At 40.6% G+C, this 5,479-nt stretch overlaps 1 long non-coding RNA gene across 1 annotated transcript; it reads right to left on the bottom strand.

The window, feature by feature from the left end:
- Positions 1 to 1,786: 1,786 nt before the first annotated feature.
- On the bottom strand, positions 1,787 to 2,900 carry LOC106610911 (uncharacterized). Its single transcript, XR_001330021.2, has 4 exons — positions 2,621 to 2,900; positions 2,408 to 2,516; positions 1,962 to 2,018; positions 1,787 to 1,872 (listed from the first exon to the last, which is right to left on the bottom strand). It is a non-coding gene; the product is annotated as an uncharacterized lncRNA (long non-coding RNA).
- Positions 2,901 to 5,479: the final 2,579 nt, after the last annotated feature.

Raw genomic sequence — 5,479 nt, 5'->3', positions numbered from 1 at the left:
ACATGTTTACATGACTCCGTAGGTAAACCTCGGAAACCCTCTACATTTCTTAATCTCTCCATCTCTCTCGTTTTCTCCATCTTTCGTCTCCATCTCTCCCCTATCTGCGAGTTTTTTAAATTTATTTATTTTATTTCACCATTATTTAACCAGGTAGGCTAGTTGAGAACAAGTTCTCATTTACAACTGCGACCTGGCCAAGATAAAGCAAAGCAGTGCAACAAAAACAACAACACAGAGTTACACATGGGAAGGTGAAGGTGTGCTCTCCATATATAATGGCGTCAGGGCGGCTAGAGGAGGGGGCCGAAGAGCCTGGAAGACAGGTGCGTTGTCAGACATTCATGAGTTTAAATGCACAAAGCGAGGCCAAGGAGAAAACCTCCTCCCCCACGGGAGCTAAGGCCACCACAAAACTACAAATCAGGACTAACTCAAAGATGTCAACAGAACAGTAAGCTAGAGCAGGTGGTAGATATTGCGCCTCAATTATATTTTTTTTCATCCCCCTAATAGTTTGGAGGGGAAGTATAAGGTAATCTGATCCTAGATCTGTGGTTAAGGGGTGACTACTGCCGGGAGCGTGATGGCAAAGCGGCAGGGATTCAGAGATAGTGTGCTTGTTACTGTGTTGCTAGACCTGTAGTGGTTCTAGATCTGTGTTTATCAACCTCCCCTCCATGGACCGGCACAGGCCCGGGTCTGTATTGGAGACATGATAGGAGGCAAAGGATGCTCGGCCGTAAAGCAGAGGATCACATTTCACATGTCCTTCTTCTAAAGGACACAAAGTCCATCAGCTCAACTTTTTTTCTATTCCAATTTTCTCCTCGAAATGTAATTTGCCTGAATTTCAACCCATGCCCTTAAAATGACCATTACTAATAGAACATCCAGACAAAACAAATTATATTATTTTCTGACTGCTGGTGTGGAGTAGAAGCAGATTACAGAATCCCACTCACTCTGCAGATAAATTGCCACATTATCGCCTTTCTTTCCAAATCTGCAGCTCTAAAGCTCATCAGCTTTGGAAGAGGAAGCAGATATGTCCCGGGGCACTGGAAGCCTGTTCTCTTTTCCTTCTTTTCCCCTCCCTCCTCAGTCGCTCTGAAACGTAATTTAAATCCGCCTGCCATTTATCCGTTGTGAGAAAGAGAGGAGGAGAGGAAGAGCTGGAAGGGCTCACGGCTGTATTAACTTTGTCCCTCCATTGTTAGCCTCCTGCATGGTGGGACAGATGTGCCAGACCTCCTTACTTTGGTTTTCTAGTAGGGAATATAACCAACATAGAGAGTCATCTCTGGGCCTGGCCAACTCTCTCATCACTGTGGCTCTGAGGAATATTTTTAAGTCAAGGACATCCGTTTTATGGGCTTTTTACAGGGATAACGAACAACACAGGCCATTTCAAGGCCCTCCTTAAAAAGGGAGAGCGTGTGAGCTGCCGCTTACATAAAAATAATATATTGACATATATTTTAACATTATGTACATGTATTTACGTATATATGTAAATAACCGATATCTAAATATATGTTTAAGCCTTATATGTATGTGGAAATACATTTTGACAGTATGCTGTGATATATTTTTCATAAATATATGTTGCCATGTACTGTATTTTAAGGAATGGAAAATTTTACTTTTTTACCTTAGCTTTTTGCCCTTAGCTAGGTTACATTAAAATGCATAAAATTACAAAGTTCTATTGCTAATTCAGCACTGAATTCTGTGGTAGACTTTGAGAAGTTTGAATGAATGAATCATGACTGACAACTGAAACAGTGCTTTCAATAATTGTTATTTTTTTTGCTCATATAACTTAGTCCATTGTTGAATTGTGGCATGGAAGTCCCTGGAAGGTCGCATCTGAAAAACAAAAGATAGTATACAAATGACCTTGGTGTTTAATATCTCTATTGGAAAAGAATGTCTTTGAACGTCAAATTGATACTTACCATGCAGATTCCTTCTCCTCCAGTGTCCATTTTCAGACTGACAAGTTGACAGTTACCCTGTGGATGATACAGAGACAGAGAGTCAGTGAAAACATTCCACACGAGACAAAGAATTAGGGGTTAATGTTCATGAACACGTTTTAATTTAATTGGGAACTAGCCATCTAAATGTTACAAAAGACTACATCCATTGGCTGGGGTCTGCCAATGGCAGCTGAGGCTCCAGACCAGAATAAAAAATAATCTATCTTGCTAGCTAGCCAGTTCTATCAGAGACACCCAGCCGTCACTAAAGCTAGCTAAGTTAGCTAGCTAGCGAGCAATACATTGCTTGGTAAGCCAACAACATTTAACAATAGTTTTTGAAATTAAATGATATGCAATAGATACATGACATTTAACTCTACTGAACTCTACCCTACTTACATTTTCAAAACAATGCTTACCTTAGTCACACTTCACCTTGGTGGCAAGCTAAAGAAGGAGCTAGCTTGCTTGCGGTGTTAGCGAGCTCTATAAAAACTTGCTTGCAGTTGAAGAAATGATCTTCTTCCTCTGTCAAACACCAGGTTAAAAACATATTTTAATTCATATTTTAGTTAATTTGCATTTCATTTTTTGGGGGGGTAAATACAGGTGAATATATTGATAAAAGTCACCTTGACCTAGAGAGATGTCAAGGGTGTGTCCGGAGGCAGGTGCTGGGCAGGAGATCAGAATGTCGTAAATAGGCGCACTTTAATTCCGGTCAAAAAATGACAGCACATAACAACATAAACGTGCCAAAAAACACAGAACTTAACAAAAGTATAGCGCCTGACAATACCCACATAACAAGAAACAATTACACACAAAGACATGGAGGGGAACAGAGGACTAAATACATGCAGTGTGATTATGGAATGAAAACCAGGTGTGTATGGAACAAGACAAAACAAATGGACATATGAGAAATGGAGCGGCGATGGCTAGAAAGCTGGTGACGTCGATCGCCGAACGCCGCCCGAACAAGGAGAGGAGCCGACTTCGGTGGAAGTCGTGACAAGAGATTTACACGGTTATCAAAACGTTGCGCCGGGGTAAGCCTACACAAAACACAGCCCTTATTTTAAGTGTTTCTAAAATCCCCTATTGGGAAAAACGAATGGTGGAAAAATTACTGAAACCATTTCCCTGTTTGACTGCTAGGTTTTATGGGCACTATGATGCATGCTTGTGGTACTCTACTCTAAATTGTAATGCTGCTCAGTCAGACATCTCAGAAAAATATATTTACATTTATTTAAAATTATATGTTGAGATACAGTGCATTCGAAAAGTATTCAGACCCCTTGACTTTTTCCACAATTTGTTACCTTACAGCCTTATTCTGAAATTGATTAAATAAAAATGTTCCTCATCAATCTACACATAATGACAAAGCGAAAACAGGTTTTTAGAAATGTTTGCGAATTTATTAAAAATAAAAACAGAAATACGTTATTTACAGAAGTATTCAGACCCATTGCTATGAGAATCGAAATTGAGCTCAGGTGCATCCTGTTTCCATTGATCATCCTTGAGATGTTTCTACAACTTGATTGGAGTTCATCTGTGGTAAATTCAATTGATTGGACATGATTTGGAAAGAAGCCCACCTGTCTATATAAGGTCCCACAGTTGACAGTGCATGTCAGAGCAAAAACCAAGCCATGAGGTCGAAGGAATTGTTCATAGAGCTCAGAGACAAGATTGTGTTGAGGCACAGATCTGGGTAAGGGTACCAAAACATTTCTGCAGCATTGAAGGTCCCCAAGATCACAGTGGCCTCCATCATTCTTAAATGGAAGACATTTGGAACCACCAAGACTCTTCCTAGAGCTGGATGCCCAGCCAAACTGAGCAATAGTGGGAGAAGGGCCTTAGTCAGGGAGGTGACCAAGAACAAACAAGATTCCCTGGTCTGATGAAACCAAGATTTAACTCTTTGGCCTGAATGCCAAACGTTACATCTGGAGGAAACCTGGCACCATCCCTATGGTGAAGCATGATGGTGGCAGCATCATGCTGTGGGGATGTATTGTAGTGGCAGGGACAGGGAGACTATTCAGGATTGATAGAAAGATGAACGGGAGCAAAGATCAGATAGATCCTTCATGAAAACCTGCTCCAGAGCGCTCAGGACCTCAGAATGGGGCAAAGGTTAATCTTCCAACAGGACAACGACCCTAAGGACACAGCCAAGACAACACAGGAGTGGCTTCGGGACAAGTCTCTGAATGTCCTTGAGTGGCCCAGTCAGAGCCCAGACTTGAACTCGATCGAACATCTCTGGAGAAACTTGAAAAAGCTGTGCAGCGATGCTCCCCATCCAACCTGACAGAGCTTGAGAGGATCTGCAGAGAAGAATGGGAGAAATTCCCCAAATGCAGGTGGGCCAAGCTTGTAGCGTCATACCCAAGAAGACTCGAGGCTGTAATCGCTGCCAAAGGTGCTTCAACAAAGTACTGAGTAAAGGGTCTGAATACTTATGTAAATGTGATATCTAAATTTGATATGTAATTATATATATATATATTAGCAAAAATGCAGTTATTTTTTTTTGCTTCGTCATTATGGGGTATTGTGTGTAGATTGATGAGGGGGAAAAAAACACTTTAATCCATTTTAAAATAAGACCGTAACGTAACAAAATGTTGAAAAGGTCAAGGGGTCTGAATACTTTCTGAATGCACTGTATGTTCTACTAGTTTTACTATGTTTCATAAGTGGAAGGTAGGCTATTCCTCAATAGCTCCAGAAATGATTTTCAACTACAACCCAATGATTCAACTTTTGCATGCAAAACGGATCTTTAGGAATCCAATGCTAAGATACCTGAGGTCAATAGAGACTCAACCTTTTCGGGGTAGAGAAGGTTGTGGCTGTGTATTTTATCCATATATTGTACAAACATATGTACATACAGTTACAGTACCAGTCAAAAGTTTGGACACACTTACAGTTACTCATTCAAGGGGTTTTTCTTAATTTTTTACTATTTTCTACATTGTAGAATAATAATGAAGACACCAAGAACCGTTGAAGATACATATGGTGCATATGACGTAACGATAGAAAAGTCTACGTGGTCTGAGAACCACTGATAATAGCACAAGGTGTTATTGTAGGCATTTAAAAGAATTGTAAATGCACATGGAGTGGTGTGGATGTGAATACCTAAGAATAGCTATTTAAGGAAAATAATGAATACCCCAACCAGTTCTGTGTGAGCTGAGTTTTCAGATCTATAACGTTATATCTAGGGGTTCTGTCCACCACCGCCCATCCATCTACAGGTAGTGAGCACTGACAGGAGAAGCCATTGAAATATTTGAGAGGGTAACAGCCCACGGACACTGATTTCCTCAATAGGAAACATATGTGTACCTCTCGGGCTGCTGCGCTGTGATCGTTTCTGCGGTGTGGACATGAATAACTAAAGATTTATAACGTTATATGGGGATTCTGTATGGAGATATGAAAGAAGAGAGTATTAT

Source organism: Salmo salar, chromosome ssa09 (genome assembly GCF_905237065.1).
Source record: "Salmo salar chromosome ssa09, Ssal_v3.1, whole genome shotgun sequence".
In the NCBI taxonomy this organism is placed as follows: domain Eukaryota; kingdom Metazoa; phylum Chordata; class Actinopteri; order Salmoniformes; family Salmonidae; genus Salmo; species Salmo salar.
The sequence above is the reverse complement of the archived record's forward strand: the minus strand, read 5'-3'. Positions and strand labels throughout refer to the sequence as shown.